The sequence below is a fragment of the Pezoporus wallicus genome, unplaced genomic scaffold, assembly GCF_028554395.1.
Source record: "Pezoporus wallicus isolate ANWC-B61680 ecotype Strahan unplaced genomic scaffold, APGP_CSIRO_Pwel_v1 contig_8803, whole genome shotgun sequence".
NCBI classification, from domain to species: Eukaryota; Metazoa; Chordata; class Aves; order Psittaciformes; family Psittacidae; genus Pezoporus; species Pezoporus wallicus.
This window is the reverse complement of record NW_026635049.1, coordinates 753227-769790: the sequence shown is the minus strand read 5'-3', so window position 1 is coordinate 769790 and position 16564 is coordinate 753227. Positions and strand designations below refer to the sequence as shown.

At 41.9% G+C, this 16564-nt stretch overlaps 1 long non-coding RNA gene across 1 annotated transcript in view; it reads left to right on the top strand.

The window, feature by feature from the left end:
- The window catches only part of LOC130594679 (uncharacterized), a 43498-nt gene that overhangs the window by 2577 nt on the left and 24357 nt on the right, over positions 1 to 16564 (top strand). Inside the window, exon 2 of the long non-coding RNA XR_008971143.1 lies at positions 2425 to 2500. This is a non-coding gene — a long non-coding RNA (uncharacterized LOC130594679). The remainder of the gene's footprint in view (positions 1 to 2424; positions 2501 to 16564) is intronic.

Below are 16564 nucleotides of genomic sequence, written 5' to 3'. Positions count from 1 at the left end.
CTAGTTAAACAAAGGTACCTCCATTCAACACAGACCATTGCAATACTAATTCTCTTCCAGCCAATTCTCTTCCTGAACACTCAAGTCACATTGTCTATGAACCCCAACCTTTTTGTGTTTCTCTACACAAAAATATTTACCTGTATTTATAGGCTGGTCTTGTCAAACAATGTAAGCAGCCCTGAGAGACTGTTCTGACCAGTTTTAGCAGCCTGCCTTGAATTTAAGCTATGCATGACTTAGGAAGAAGGACCTTGTTAAACACATTCCAGTGGGGAGTTAACATAAGAGAACACATGTCTTCCACAGAACATTAGCAAAAGCATTACTAAGGGGGTTTAAACTGTAAAAAATTGGCTTAAGTTGCTAAGACTCTGGAGTGTGAACATAGTAAAGGAGTTGTGGGTAAGGCATGACTCCCTCCAGCTCAGGCATCCATACTTGCATGAGCTTCAGAATACTGAAAGAAGCAGAAATAATTTTACCAGGAAAGTGAAAGAATCTGACTTTGATATGAAGCTACTCCATGCCAGTGGATGATACCAGTCCTTCTCTTCTGAATTAGATTTGTTAGTGCATACAGACAGACAAAACTTGCTGCTTGTATTCAAGAAGTATCTTTAATAATATTTTTAATAAAACTCAGGAGACATCAGGTGAAATGGAACACAGGCCTATCATATAATATTCATTTAAGTACATATCTTGCACTCTAATTAAAATGGATCTTTTGGTCATAGCCATTTTAATATTTTCTTTTGGTTGAAATAGGAAGCCCTGCTCTGAATTTGGAAGAAATGCAATAGCTGCACTGTTGGTCCTTCTCAGAAAAGATGTATTTAAGAACCACCTGCTCTGAGAATATAATCTCATATATACCCTAGTGTGTTTTCTGACATAAAGGAAATTGATATTAAATCTATTCAACTGTCATGACCAGAAATCAGCACTCGCATCTAGAACTATTCTTTCTACTTTTTTTTCCCAGAAGATTCAATGGTCAGAGTAATGATCTTTGTATTAAAACCAAACCAATCAAACCATAAATGCTGCATCCCTGCTTGAGCGAGGGACTCTTCATCAGGGACTGTAGTGATAGGACAAGGGCTAATTTAAACAGGGGAGATTTAGGTTTGCAATAAGGAAGAAAACCTTCCCTGTGAGGGTGCTGAGGCACTGGCACAGCGTGCCCGGAGAAGCTGTGGCTGCCCCATCCCTGGCAGTGTTCAAGGCCAGGTTGGAGGGGGCTTTGAGCAACCTGCTCTAGTGGTAGGTGTCCCTGCCTGTGGCAGGGGGTTGGAACGGGATGATCTTATGGTCCTTTCCAACTCAAACCCCATTCTATGTAAATTATTTATCTGTACATTAGGGTTTAGCTAGTTAAGAAGAATTTCTTCAACTGTAGGACTGAAATATATCTCAAAACATGAATTACCAGAAACAGTATTTTGAGCTGGCTGCTCCACGTCATGGATGCAGCAGTCCCCTCCTGTGGTTGAAGATGCTTTTCTCTCAGTTTTGCAGCTTGCATGGCATCTTTTGATTTCTGGTCTAACCACATTCTTCATCTTCCATGGCAGTTCCCCTCTGCTGAGTCCACTTGCAAGCTCACCTTCTTTACTCATAACACTCAGCCTTTCTTAATTTCTTTTTACCTAATCATCAAAAAGCAGTTTGCAGATATTAATTTGCAGATTTGCCTCCTGGTAGTCTCCCACTTTACAACTCACAGTACAGATTTAGAAACTGAGGCATGCAGAAGTTTAGTCACTACAGCACTACAAAGCAAGTCTGTGTTTAATAGAACTCAAGGGGCTGCTCTTATTTTTACTTACATCAGCTTGTACATTTCTTTATACTTCTGATAATTGTGAAACATGGTCCAGCAGCTGGCTTGTTTTCTACAAAAAAGACAACTTCCCAAATCCTTTCATTTGATGCTGGGGAGAGGAAGGCTTCTGTGTGGAAGTTTTTGAAGGGTTTGCCAGATAAGGCCCCAAGTCAAACTGAGGCATGCTATATTTATCTCTGATATGACTCTAAGTTGCAGTAGTGATGTTACAGTAGCAGTTAACTTGGTGCTTAGGGCTCAAAATGGGGTAAAAAGCAACTTGGTATTCAGTAATTTTGTATTATTAAGTACTGGTTATGACATTTCAGTTCTTAAAAGGCTACCTCTTAAATACATCATAAGGAAACTCCTTTTTTCTAGGAGTTATTGGTATCTAGATGTTGCTTCTATGTAACTTCGCATAAAGCAATCCAAAGCAGAAACAAAGGTGGGGAGGAGGAATCCAAGTAGTACTGTGGTTTAAATAAGGTAATAATAAGATCAAAAAAGGGACAGCTGTATTAATTATGCTTATTGGTGCATGCACAAACCAAAATGCTGGTACTAACATACTTCCCTGCTCTTCTTTCCAGTGCTACTACTTTCCAGTTCTGCTACTCTTAAATTAGATTTTGCCAGTTGTTCAATACAGCAGTACCTCTGCAACAGGTGTGTTCTCTGCCTAAAACAACATTGCAAATCAGTCTGGGCAGTAAGTTAAGGCGCAGGTTAGATACCTGTCCTTATATGACACCAAGCTAAATTAGAAGAGCCTGTGAGCTCTTACAATGTGCAGTCAGACTACAACAAATTAAGATGAGGTTACTCTAAATATGGCACCTAAAGTCCAAGGTCATCTTAAAGACATAGAATATGTGATAGTTGAAACATAAACTTCTCCTATTGCTCTCTGCTCTCAAGCTGCCTTTATAACAAAAAAAATTGCAGAGCTTAATTTCCCTTTTCCCTGTGGAATGGCTGCCTTTTGGAGTTGTTATTTGCTGAATATCCTGCCTACTCCTAGCTCTTCATCCACCCATGTGGTAGAAGGTAGGGTCTTGGGGAGAATGAGCCCTGCTCAAACCCAGGTTTTGTAGTGGTGTCACTGCTTCAGCAAAGAGATTTGTGGGGGTTTTTTTGTATCAGTTAAGGCATGAAGAGGTTAAACATGCTTTTGCTCTGCTATTTTCCAATCCTGTATTGGTATGAGTATGTACATACTGATTATATTAATTACATTTAGAGTTGTATTCCCTTAGGTATAACATTTTAGCTGCAAAGGTGTGACAAATACATTTATGATAGTTTCATCCATCTAGCTGTTTTCGTAATAGTTCTGACCTTCTGCTTCTCAGCTTTTGGAAGCTACCTATAAATCATTGTCTTCAGCAACAGTCTCAAAGTTTGATTTATGTTCTATTTCTTGCTACATTGCTCACAGCTGCTCCTATGAAGTCTTTAGTGAGAGGTGAGTGGTAAGCAGCTAGGGACATTTTTTCATTCACTTTGGTACTTTGCTTACTCCTGAAGGTCCCCTACTGTCCTCCAGCCCTCAAGAGCATTGCAGTGCACCCCAGCGCTGGGATGTTCAAAGTATGAGTACCCTCTGCTGGCATGTCTCTGTAAGTAGGCTCTGTCCTCTAACTCTCCAGTGTGGCTGTATCAATGCACAGCACATGACCCACGTACACTTATCCCCAGATATTAATTTTGGGAATTCATTTCAGTAACAAAATTTTGTCTTTATTTAAAGTATTCGCGATTAAAATCTATTTTCTTTCTTCATTTCTCCTCATTAGATATTTATAAAGTATTTTATTGCATTAGTTGAAAGTCTGGTGGTGCCTTACTACATTAGAAAAGATGCCATTCAAAATACCTGCAGAACACTGTTAGGGGTAGGTATTCCATCAGAGGCAGTTTTGTACTTTAGAAATTTACATAAGTTTTACTATTCTAAATATGCATTTTTTTTCCCACCACAGTGTGACACACACAGGTCATTGTAAGTAATTTCTTTCCCTGATTGGTCTTTAGATCCTTGACATAAATATTTTCCCCAACAATCAGCATTTAGACTAAACATGTTATCACTTGGTTATAAGTGCTGATACACTTGATGCATGTTACATACGATGCTGACAGTCTGCAGGAATCACAGATCAGTGGTGGGAGCCTTGAGGAGGAATCTGGCAACAGAAATAGAAGGGGCTGTGTCATCATTGTCTTATTTTCTACCAAGGAAGTAAATAGCAAAAAAGAAAGGTTCTTCTGATGAAAAGACGGGAAGAAAAACTTCTCATGGGCTGGAGGTACTATTTGGCTGGTGGACCCAGGCCCTGTTCAGCCACTCTTAGCTGGAATTCAGAAGGGAAACCATGGGATCTGAGCCCTTTGGTGACTCTTGAATACAATGGCAAGATAGCATGGCTGGAAGCAAGGAGTAGCTGCGAGTCAAGTTTAGAAATCCCCTGCAGGGCAAGGGAGGAAGCAGAGATGGTGCTGGCTGCAGTTTGCCCCGTATCTGGTTCTGACCATTCCCTCTCATAAACAGTTCACTACATCTTTATGAAAGAAAAACCCAGGTTCCCTCGGGCCCTAATTGTCCTGCTGTATTTAACTCCTCCTGTCTATGCATCTCTGGCATATAGGAACCAACTGCCCCCTTCTGGGGCCTCTCACAGATGTTTTGTAGGCTGCTTTATAACTGGACAGCTGTTGTAAGTTCATAGAAACCCACATAAAACCATGACAGTTGCTTTTAAAGCTACTTTAGTGACAATTGCCTAAAGCAAAGTCTGGTACCCCTGGTTTCTGTAAAACATCACACACATCTAGAACAATAAAGCTATCACTGAGCAAGCAACACAGCAGAGATTCTGAAATAACACTTTGGGCTGTACACAAAAGAGTAAATGAATGTATTTATTTTCTGTGTTTCAAATAGTCCTTTAGAGTTCTGAAACAAAAAGAAGGCAGTGCCTGGTAGGTGCTGGTAGGTCCTTTGCAACTCATTCCATAGCTTCACCACTGCAACCACCAGCTGGGTCACAACTGAACTGAAGAGAAAGACAACAGCTTGATTTCTTTTCCTGTCCTTGACACCTAGAGAATCTCTGGTAACTAACATGGCCCTCCTTAGATGTGGCACCTTATGAAACAGCTCTTCTTGAGTACAGCACCCTCCAGAGGGACTTCCCTCATGTCTGTGCTTCTGCTGTGTAGTATTTGCTATGAACATGAAACCATTGCTTTGTAGTTTATACTACAGCCCAAAATTGCGTTGTATTCCCAATTCTGATGATAATAACCATTTGAAAAAGCTTTGACATCTACCTCTCTGGAGAAACGAGATCTCCTTTCTTTTCCTGATAGCTCTGTCAAACTGAAAAGTAGCTGTGAAATACCTGGTGGTTTACAAATCAGACCGAGGAATGAGAGTTTGCAAGTCTGAAGCTGTGTGACTACTGCAGATAAAGTCTGTTAAATTAAGATATTTGGATTTTTGTTTCTCTTTCTTGAAAGGAACCTGTACTATTGGTTTGCTTTGCCTTGCTGTTTTGATTCATACTTACAGCCGTGAGGCATAGCTAGCCTCAGCCCCTTTCTTCTTTCAGGAGCGATCTTAGATTCAAACTCTTAGTCATTGAAGTTGCAGCGTTTTGACTTTAAGATCATTGGACTTCTTTACTAGGGTCTTCTGATTTGAAAGATTTGTTTTCAAGAGGTTTTATCTGTCTTTAATTGTACTTTGTAAACTGAGTGGTCAGATCCAGCTGAGATCAAAAGGTTGCCATCAGATTAAGGGAGGGAGGTAAATAACTATTCTGAGACCCCCTCAGAATTCAGAGACACAGACAAAGCTGTGTCATTAGCAAAGCAGACAGTTGGTAGGATTTCTCTTCTCCAGCCCTAGCTATGGCCCCTTTCACACTTGCATGTGGTTATCAAACAGGGGCCTTGTAACACATTATGATGCTAATATCTGACCCAGTATCCTGCTGTCATTTATGTTGGACAATTACAGACTACATGGAGTATGTTCATGTGAAGTACAGAAAATAGACATGGGAAATGTCTGTTAAGATATTGGTCCAGTAATGCCTTTTTTAGTGGTTTGTCAGGAGAGGGTAGGAAGAAAATTTGGTGCATCTTGGCTTGACACTTTCTAAAACCTCCTTTCATCTCCCTCTTCCTTCCCATCCTCCCAAAGACAGCCCTCACTTCAAAGTGCCTGACTGCAAAGATTTGCAAACTTGAAATACAATTCCATGATTTTCCCATTTCCATCTCCTAAAATCTCATCCAGATCACCTAAACTGTTTCCTCAGCATCTGCAGCCACCCTTAAAGTAAATGAAGACTGCAGCTGCTCAGCACATGTAAAGCTTTGGATCAACCCGCTCTTTTCTGTTCCTGTGCACAATGCAGTGTCAACACTACATCAATATTTATCATTCATTTCCAGCTATCAAAAGGCAGTCCCAGTATTTGCCCAACTTTTTAAATTGATTGGAAACCTTTCAGTGCTATGTATTAAATAGCTTATTTTGCTGCTGTTAATTGAAATATGTATAACTGCTCTGGATATTGTCCAAGAGCCTCTCATGATCCCCTTTATATTCAACTGAGGCTTCAGCTGGGAGACAGAAAACGTGTGTGTCTGGGAGAGGGTGGGGTGGAATATTCATGCCATTGAAAAGACTCATGTTGTTACTTAACAGCTACATTAACCTCATGTCACAAGTCATGACCTTGTTCTGACCCTGGCTAGAAAAGCAGCACAGCTTCGAAGTACAAAACATGAAAGTGGGAGAAGTAAGTAGCAGAGGAGGAGAAAAGATCAGCTCTTCATGGAAGAGGCTTCCAAACCCATTCAGACAAAATGCCAGACAATAGCAGCACAGGGGCTGTGCATAGGCCATCTCCACCCAGCCACTCACTCACTGGTGAAGCATTTTCATGGTGAGCTTTTCATAGCCAGCTGCAGACTGACATGACCTTTAAACCGTGAGGTTCCTTTTAATGCAAGGCACCCTGATAGTGCAAAGGGAAGGAGCCTGAGCGCATACAGACTGGAGCCTTTAGATCTCTTGTTTCTGTCCTTCTTTGCCTTCCAGTAGAGCCCTGTTTGCACAAGTGCTGCATTCAGAGATGAGCCTGGCAGCTCATCCCACCTGAATTTCTGAAGGGAAAATCACAAACCAAAGATCCTTTCTCCTTGGCTTTTTTTTGAGTCATTTTGGTGGCAGTGATGGGATTTACAAACCCCCCTCTGCAATGTCAATATTGGGAAATGAGCAAAGTGACCCCGATTTTAAGTAAGAAGGCAGGAAGTGGGATTTGATTGGAGAGCAGAGCAAGGGAGGGAGGGCAACAGGAGTTTGTTTTGCACAGCAAGAACTGTGGCAAAAGTTGTGTGGGACCTGTACACAGGTATTTGCAAGGCAGGCTGGTGAAGGGCTCTGGGGGGAAACACCAACTCCCAGAAGCTCAAGCACAGTGTTTTTCTCCAACCCGCATTTTCTAACAGAGTAGCAACAAAAGTGGTGACACCACAGGATTGACTTGGCTGGCTTCAGTGAGCCTGTGGAGGAATTACTCACATGCTTTGCTGACCACATATTTTGGTCAGCAGGCACCTCACTGCTCGAGGAACTGCAAATCCATCTGATCAGTGGCTCATTTACCTTTGTTTGCCATCTCCAGCAGACACCAGGACAGGGTGTTTCAGAGGAATTGCCATAAAGAGCCTTTCTAAAATAGCCTACTTCAAAAAGAGGCCCTTGGTGCAAGCAGAGATTGGCTTCTGTTCTGAAGCTTGAGGTTTATGAAAATTGGTGTTTCTCTTTGATTTTCCAGTAGTAAATAATTATAGGTTTGACATCCTCAGGCTTTAAAGTATCATGAGTCAGTCACCCAAGTATGAGATGGTTCATAGAATTCTCACTAACCTAAAAATAATAAACACTGGGTTATTTTTGCTTTCTTCCTGGATTTGCATCCTTTATGGTTACAGGTTTGGGGGTTTCTTCTTTGACCGTTGAACATCTACTCCTTATTCCAAAGGCTGAGGACTGTACACATGCACAGCAAATCCCAGCAGTGGGGTCATTCAGAGAAGCTGGACAGCTCTCAAGAACTGCAATGAAGTACAGCAGGTCTGCCATGAAATCCCACATAGTAACCTTGTGCCAGGCCAGGAAGTTCCCAAATGTATCTGGTCCTATACTCTCAAAGGGGCTGTATCTTGTGTTTGATCTGCAGGGGCCAACACCAGATAGACCTTCCCGTTTGACAACAGCCAGGCCCGGCCAGCTGTGCCATGGACCCCTCCTACTTCCCTCTTTGGATCCTGCTTTCAGCTCAAGGCTGCTGGCCCAGCTCTCTGTTTACATGTTTCCAAATTCAAGGAGGAAAAGTGAATATCAAACAGACCTGCTCTCTTTTGAAGTGGCTAAAGGATGCTATCAGGTCTGGGGAAGGGGTGTTGTGCCTTTGAGGCTTGTTTGTCTTTCCCTGGTCCTTCTGTGCAGGACTTTAACCAGCCATTCGAATCTTCAAAGCTGCCCTAACCCCAATGGTGCAGCTTCTTTGCAGCTGGCACCATTACCAGGACTAGGATGTTTTGTGTTGAACCACTTTTCTGTGTGGTTTTCAGACGTGGAAGTTTCTTTATTCTTTTGAAATAAATAATTGGACTGAAATTAGTTACTGTCCAACAGGAAGAACACAAGGGAATTAGTTTGTTTTTCAAGCAGGAGGTTTCGTCCCTCAGCAGTGAGCTTCCTTCTTTTATGTCAGCTGCAATGATTGCCATTTGGAAAGCTTTTAGCAGACTTATACATTAGTAAGTGACGGATTTATGTTGCGTCCAACTCCTTTTCTCAGCTTTAGCGCTTTAATTAACCAAAATCTTGCTGTGGTTTTAGGGCTTCAGCCTCAAATTATTGTCAGCGTCTGTCCTCTACTGGTAAATGGTTGAAATTGCTACTTGGACACTAAACGGTGTGGAAAGGCAAAACTAAAGCCCTCGGGATGTTTTATGGCTTATTTTAGGACCATCTCACTTTGCCAAATCTCTTAATGTGAATAATCTTTAATATTATAAATGAAAGACGTGATTTTGCTAATGAGAAATTAGGGAGGAAAATCAAATGTTGAAACTCCAAATTCTTGATGTAGTTGCAGTTTTGAATATCAATATTAGGAAAAAACAGCAACAAAATATGTTCAATTCATTGCTAAGAGCTTTTTTTTTTTTTTTATCCAGGATCTTATTAATCGAGTCTTCTTATAGGTTTTGCAAGAACTACACTAAATGCAGCTCAGACATAGAATCATTGAATCATTTAGGTTGGAAAAGACCCTTAAGATCGAGTCCAACCAAGGCTCTGCCAAGGCCACCACTAAACCATGCCCCTAAGTATCACAGCTACTGTCTCTTTAATACCTTGAGGCATGGTGATTCCACCACTTCCCTTGGCAGCCCATTCCAATGCATACAACACAAAGCTGTGCTCTGGCTAAATGCAACCAGCAAAAGGTGGAAAAAGAAAAAAGAAAGAAAAAAACATTCTGGCCATTTTTCTAAGTTTCATTTTTCCACGTTTGTTTTTCACTTAAAGATTGTCAGCAATATCAATTCTGTTTAGAGGAATTGTCTTGGATATTTCTGTTGTTCTAGACAGCTGCACAGAAAAAGTGCTATTTTTGTTTGTAGGTCAGTTAGTTATGCCCTAAATGGAAAGTAGCAGAGATTTTGCATTCTTTAGTATTCTAGTCAGTGAGTGCAGGTAACCGTTGAAGGCAGCAAGATTGACATTTTAGAAAGCGATTGCTTAGTATCTGGGCTTTAATCTTATTGTGATCAATCTTTTGGTTCTCACAGCCCATAGGTCTAGTGAAGGCAAAGCTTGTTTTCAGCTCTGACTTCTGGAGCTTGCTTCATTTGTGGAGTAGCAGGAACCTGCTTTAGATCTGGCAGCTGCACCCTGAAAACCTCGCCAAATCCCTCTGCTTTGGAAGTTGCATGTCCACATGGTTCCTTCATACAGGGGAATCACCTTCCTTGAGAAAATGCTCCTTTGATGAATCCTCCTGCATTTGGCTCTTTAGAGCTAGCAAGGCAGCATATACAGCCTAGAAAAGAGCCTGGAAAAACAGGTCTCTGCCTTCTAGAAGATCTTTCTTCTTTACTTGCCAGATGCCTTGGACACCTCTGCAAACTTGATAGGCAAGCAATAGGGGATAAAGCATCTTTCTCTCCTCTGCTAAAATCAGTTTTCCCATCCCTTTGGTATGTAGTAAGGGTTTCTCCTGTTGTTACAAATCTATGTTGGGTGCCATTCAGATGGTTTTCCTGTAGGAACAGTTTTATAAAGGTTTAGGAACCTGGTGATTGCACAGGATGTCTATGACAGTCTGCATGATTCAGGTACTAAAGTGATCAGAAATCCTAATGAGATCTTTATGTTCTGGTGTGCTTTGTTCCTAGAGTTTGGTGTGTGACGCTTAAGACAAATGGTTGGAAGCAGCCTGAGATGGCCTGGCTATGGGACTGCATGGGCTGCTCTATACTGAATCCTACCAAAAAATAGCTTCAACAGACTGATAGATTTTGTCCTTGCCCAGTTATAAAGAATGGGCAGAGATTAGAAACTAATCTTTGTTTGGAAGCCTTTTAAGGGTGCAAAACTGTCATGTGATTTTTCCTTGTAAGTATTGTCTTCTGCCAAAATGTTCCCCTTCCCTATCTCCTGTAATTTGTCATAAAATTGTTATCCTAATCTTAGGGACGTGGTGATAATTTCCATGACAACATAGAAAGATTCCAGAAACAGAGATTTCTGACTAAATATATGAAGGTTGTCAGAAGCACAAGTGCAATAATTCTGCCTACCCACTGTGAATAACAGGCAGGAAAGTTAAGGTTACATGATCTCATCTTTTGAAACAGAAATTTTCTTAACACCATGTTGATTTACTTCTTGGTGGATTGTTTTAAATAGGGTGAATAAGCTTTTCTACAAACAAAAGCAATATGTCCTTAATATGCAGTTTCACAAAGCCACATATGTGTCATAATCTTAAATTGGTCCTGAATGCACGTAAAAATACAGAGCAAACACCCACAGAGCTGAGGCTTCATGAAAAGGTGGCTGGAAATACTGGAAACATTTCCAAACCAACAGATTGATCCAAACATGAAACTGTGCTTAGGTCTTAGTCTGCAGTTTAAACCTCTCCGTAATAAGCCAAGTCCTAATGCATCACATTTGGAAATGTTCAAAAATAGACTTTGACCCTGAGCTGCCATTTCCCGTATTGGCTGATCTGTGTTTGAGGGAGTCAAAGACAGGACTTGGACCTGCTCAAGCGAGTCCCATAGAGGCCATGGAGATGCTGCGAGGGCTGGAGCAGCTCTGCTCTGGAGCCAGGCTGAGAGAGCTGGGCTGGGTCAGCCTGGAGAAGAGAAGGCTCCTGAAGGGGAGACCTTAGAGCAGCTCCAGTGCCTAAAGGGGCTGCAGGAAACCCGGAGAGGGGCTTTGGGCAAGGGCCTATAGGGACAGGACAAGGGGAATGGCTTTAACCTGCCAGAGGGGAGACTGAGATGAGCTCTTAGGCAGAAGTTCTGCCCTGTGAGGGTGCTGAGGTGCTGGCACAGGGTGCCCAGAGAAGCTGTGGCTGCCCCATCCCTGGCAGTGTTCAAGGCCAGGTTGGACACAGGGGCTTGGAGCAAGCTGCTCTAGTGGAAGGTGTCCCTGCCTGTGGCAGGGGGTTGGAGCTGGATGAGCTTTAAGGCCCCTTCCAATACAAACTGGTCTGGGATTCTATGTGTACACAGTTGTCCTTATATAAAATGGGGTTTCCCTTATAGTCGGGTATTTTTGATTTTAATCATCATTATTATATGACACCAACACTGTGCCTGATGTGTCCTGAGGTGGGGACAAACCCTGGCTTCAGCAACTACCAGCTTAAAAGGAGAACAAGTCCCTGTGCCTGTGCCTTGCCCAGGGTGGTATCAGGGTCAATCACACACAAAGCAGTTGGTATTTGCTCTGTAGCTCCAGTGCTGGCTAGGGAGGTAACTTTTTAATAAAGCTATTTATGGATTTAGGAAAGCTCTCACTGCGAATGATCTCAGTTCTTCTCTGTCCTGCACCCACACATGGCAGTGACTAACAGCTTCTAATTCATACTAATAGCTTCTTAGAGTAAAATGGAAATGGTTGGCTCTTCATACTGCATTGCTCTTTTATTGTGGTTCCTCTTTATATATATATATATCAACAAGCAATGCAATTTACCCTGCTGTGCCTTGCTCCTTGGAGAGAACTGGCTGTTCCTACCTTTCTGCTGCCTTGATAAATGCTCCATTTGCATGGAAAATAATGCAAATCAGTTGTTGAGCTTTTGCCTTATTTAATTGCAAAGCTGGTTCTGTGTAAACAGGCTGATGGTGTTTTGTTTGCTGACAGGAAGAAAAAAGAATTGGGACAGTTTATATTTGCAATGTTTATTTTTTTGGGGGTGGCTTCTGGCCTAATCCTGGTGGAGACATTTGGGGTTTATTGTGCGCTTGAAAATTAAAAGACTTTAGAAATAACCCCTGAATCTTCTTGGTGCGAAGGGTTTGATTCAGCTCTCGTCCCCTGACTCTTCTTCTGTTGTATTAATAAAACCTGAAGTAGCAAATGAAAACAGATTAATTGCATATTGGCATCCCGCAGCTTTGAGTCTCTGTTTTCCAAAATTTTCTGCTGCTACTTAACATCATTAAAAGGCTGTAAATGCTGCAGTGCTGGATTGATGAAATTCTATTTGTTTCACCTTTCTTTATAGAGGTATAACTCATTATGAAAGGTGGAGGAAAAGGCACTTTTGAATGTTAGGTTTTTCTGTGTCCAGTCTTGCACCCTGAGGAAGTCCAGAAACTGCTTATATATGACAGCATCCAGGGACACCATCCTTCTGTATACAACAAAGCAAAAGAATAATGCTCAGGCTTGGGGCCTGAGGGGAAGAAATGCCTGGAAAGGGTTGGAGGCATGTGCTGCACTCTGTGCTTTGCCAAATAAAGTCCAGTTTTCCTGAATCAGTTCCAGGCCTTTCCTTGTTTGTTTCCATAGTGTGCCTCAGGATGAATTGCTGTATTACTTCTAATAAGACTTGTCACAGATTTTCTTTGGAGGTGTCTACCACATTCCAGGGCATTGTGCAATAAGAAACATCCTTGTTTTCCATGCAGCCTTTGTGTATGTGTAGGAATGCTGGTACCATGTGTCAATCCATGAGATTAGTATCTCCCGGTTAAACCAGTCATGATCAGGGATGGCAGCTGGACATTCTTCTACTCAGGTGCTTCAGGAGCTGATCCAGACACAAACACCTCTACAGCAGCTCTATAAAGAACTCATTTTTTTCCCTTGTCCAGGTGCTTTTCCTCTTTGACAGCAGTTGTCCTGCTGAGTTTAAGTGTGAAGGAGATATGTCTCCTAAACCCTGAGAACACTCAATTCACATCTAGTAGATCCCTGGAAAAACCTTTCCAAGATCTACAGCTCTCACTGAAGTGACATTAGGACTAAAACCACTTTCTTTCCAGCCCCCTGACACAGCCAAATCACTGTCACACTCTTGTCATTCACATTTATCCAGCAATCCCTGGCAGTGGTGGCTTGTGCAGGTACCTGAGCTGACTGTAGTAACAATCCTTGCCCTGTGCCCACATTAAGCTGTAAGGACCAAACTAGTTGGTCCTTTAAGTTTGCACCAGCCAGGCTATTGGAGAGGGGAATTCAAACCCAAGTCTGCACACAGTGGGGATGCAGCAGCTCAAGTTGTAATATCTCATCAACTGCTAATCCAGTCCTTATGTGCAGCTAATCAAGTCATGCTGTGGATTGGAGTGGGTTTAGATAGGAACTCCTCATTTTGATGCTAACTGTTGCTGGGAAAACAAGCATTTGAATTCTGGCAGTTCATGCAGGTGAGATAGCAGGCAGTGTTATTCTCCCACTCTTCAAGATGTTACTGTCTTATGTGGTTAGAGAAGTTTTAATGATACTAGGATTTTGTGGAACAAAGAAATCCATCTTTTCTTAGGACAGACTTAAACTGGATCAGCCTCTTGGAATTTTAGTGATCCAGAGGACATTGGCTTAGTCTCATGACTCCTTTTCATTCCAGAATAGCTTGTGGTATTTTAGTGATAGGGCACAGGCCTTGTCACTCTGGGCCAAAAACACTTTCAGAAGAAGAGACTGCAGTCAAAGAACTGGTTCTCTTAAGTCACAGACTTTGGCCTCAAAGTGTTGTGGAATACCCTGAGCTCTAAATGCAGGAGGAAAAACATATTTGCAGGCAGAGTTCTCATCAATTCTATCAGTGGGGACACCGAGTGGTATAAATAAAGGAACTTCAAGAACAGACTGTATTTAGCTCTAATTAAAGGAAGCTTTCAAAATTTGCCAAATTAAGTAAATACTGTATTAGCTCTCTACCTATTATATCCATGGACAAATTAGTCCATTTGAAAGCTAAACTGCTTCCTGGAGACACATAAAAAGATACTGTGCTCTATATGTTATTTTACCACAGAAAGTTTTGGATGAGCAAAATGATACTTATGCCCAAATTAAGGGCTCAAATGATGCTCTGCAGCCTGTGATGGCTTCCTGCACCCCTCAGTGACTGTAGTTTTATAGCTCCCAAAAGGACTGTGCTCAATGCAAGGGAAAGCTCACAGGATCTGCTGTATGAAGTTAAACCTGCGGTTGACTTTGCTCCTCATGTCTCAAACAAGAGAAATCCTTAACCATGAGGTGATTTGAGAGGAAAAAGAAAGACAAATCTGGTGTAACCAGAATGGGCTCCCATAGTTGTAACCCCCATCAGGCACCGGTGCTGCCATTGGGACAACTCATTGGTATACCCTTGATTAAGTGGATTTGTGCCAGTGTGTGAGACACCTGGGGCTTTGGGTGCCCAGTCTTACACCATCCGTTGTTAAGGGTGTTCTTTGTCCCATTAAAGAGGTAAAGATAAGCTTTAATATGTGTGAGCTAATGTGGTGGTAAGATATCAGTATGTAACACCTACTTTAGTTGAATATTTAATTACAAAACTGCAATCCCTTCATGGAAGGAGTTAACAATCATGCTTTTGCAGTAGATCATGCTATGTGCAGCAAAAGCTGTTGTAAGAAGGTCTTTCTCTTAACATGAGGGGAAAGAGTTCATGTCTCCACATTAGATATTTGCCACACCAGATAGTTGTCTAGACTCTCCTTGTAGGATCTTTTAAACAAGGTCTTTATTGTATAAGGTTGATATATATATGATGTCTCCATACAATATGGTGTCTCCATATAAGGGAAAAATAGGTTCTTCGAGCCACAATTCATCTCACCCTGGCAGAGATATTCCCAGATGTCTAGGATAAGACAAAGTGTGCCCTTCAAGTACTCATTTCTCTTAGTTATAGGGAGAAGTTGGAAAACTTGCCCTCAGATATTTACGTCTATGCTGTAGATATCCAAAGTTATGGAGGATAATTTAGGCTGTGTGCTCTTCAGGGATGCCAACAGACAATCTGTGTGTCCAGCTCTTCACCTATTTACACATACTGAACATTCTCACTGCAGATTTGCTTTCATGCAAATGAACAATTTGAGTTCAGTTGCTACAGTCTCAGGAATAATTAAGGACCTGTCACGATTTGTGCATGGCTGTGGTGCCATCCAGAAATATGTTAGAAAAAAGCAAAAGAGACAAGTTAAAAGCTGGGACAAATCCGAGGAATTCAGTCAGGAAAATCTCATGTGGGATTCCTGAGTCTAATCGCTTTGATTGCATTTTCCTGTAATTTATAGCAGCCTGTACAAGCATTAATCATGCTGCAATGGCAGAATACATATTAAACCCTATCAGCTTCCATAATATATGTGGTTTCTTCCTTCCCCATTCCTCCCTTTCTTTCCATGTTAGTTCTTCAAAACTAGAAAGCCTAATGCCAACTCTGAGCTGAAGATTGAGCCTTTTCACAGTTTGGTCATGTCTCTTGCCTTCCTCTGCTTTGGGAAGTGCTTAGCACTTCATCAACCCCCACAGATTTTGTGGATATATTTTGTCAAATCTTCATTTCCAGGTAAGGAAACAAAGGCTTAGAAGGAAATGTACAATCACTGGCTCTGAAACTTTCCAATGTTAGGCTCTAAACCAAGACTTCTGTCAAACACTGTTGGTTTCCATTGTTGTCTGCACTGGGACTATTTTATCTGAAGTGACACTTGCTTCATTTCACCAGTTCACAGGTGATCATCTGGGTGTTATTCCTGACAACCACAGATAAAGAGGGTCACCTTCCAAGGCCTCCAGAAAGCTGGGTTTAAGGTCAACTGTCCTGCAGCAATACAGAACTGTTAGTGTTTAAGTATCAGAGTGCTCCATGAAAGCTCCATGCCATACACACCTGATTGACCTGGCTCGAGGTGACAGGAGTAAAGAGGTCCCAATGCCCACACACATCAGGCACGCACGCTGCTGTATTCCAGCATGGGTTATCCAGCTTGGAACAGAAGACCAAAATCATACACGAGTGGTCTGCAAATAAGCCAGGCTAAGCAGAGCCCAGCTTCCCAAACTGGGATGTACAAAACCACTGTGGGGAGCCTTGATAATGGAAAAAACCTAAACCTCTCTAATTTTGGAAGCAAGCAGGCTCGCAG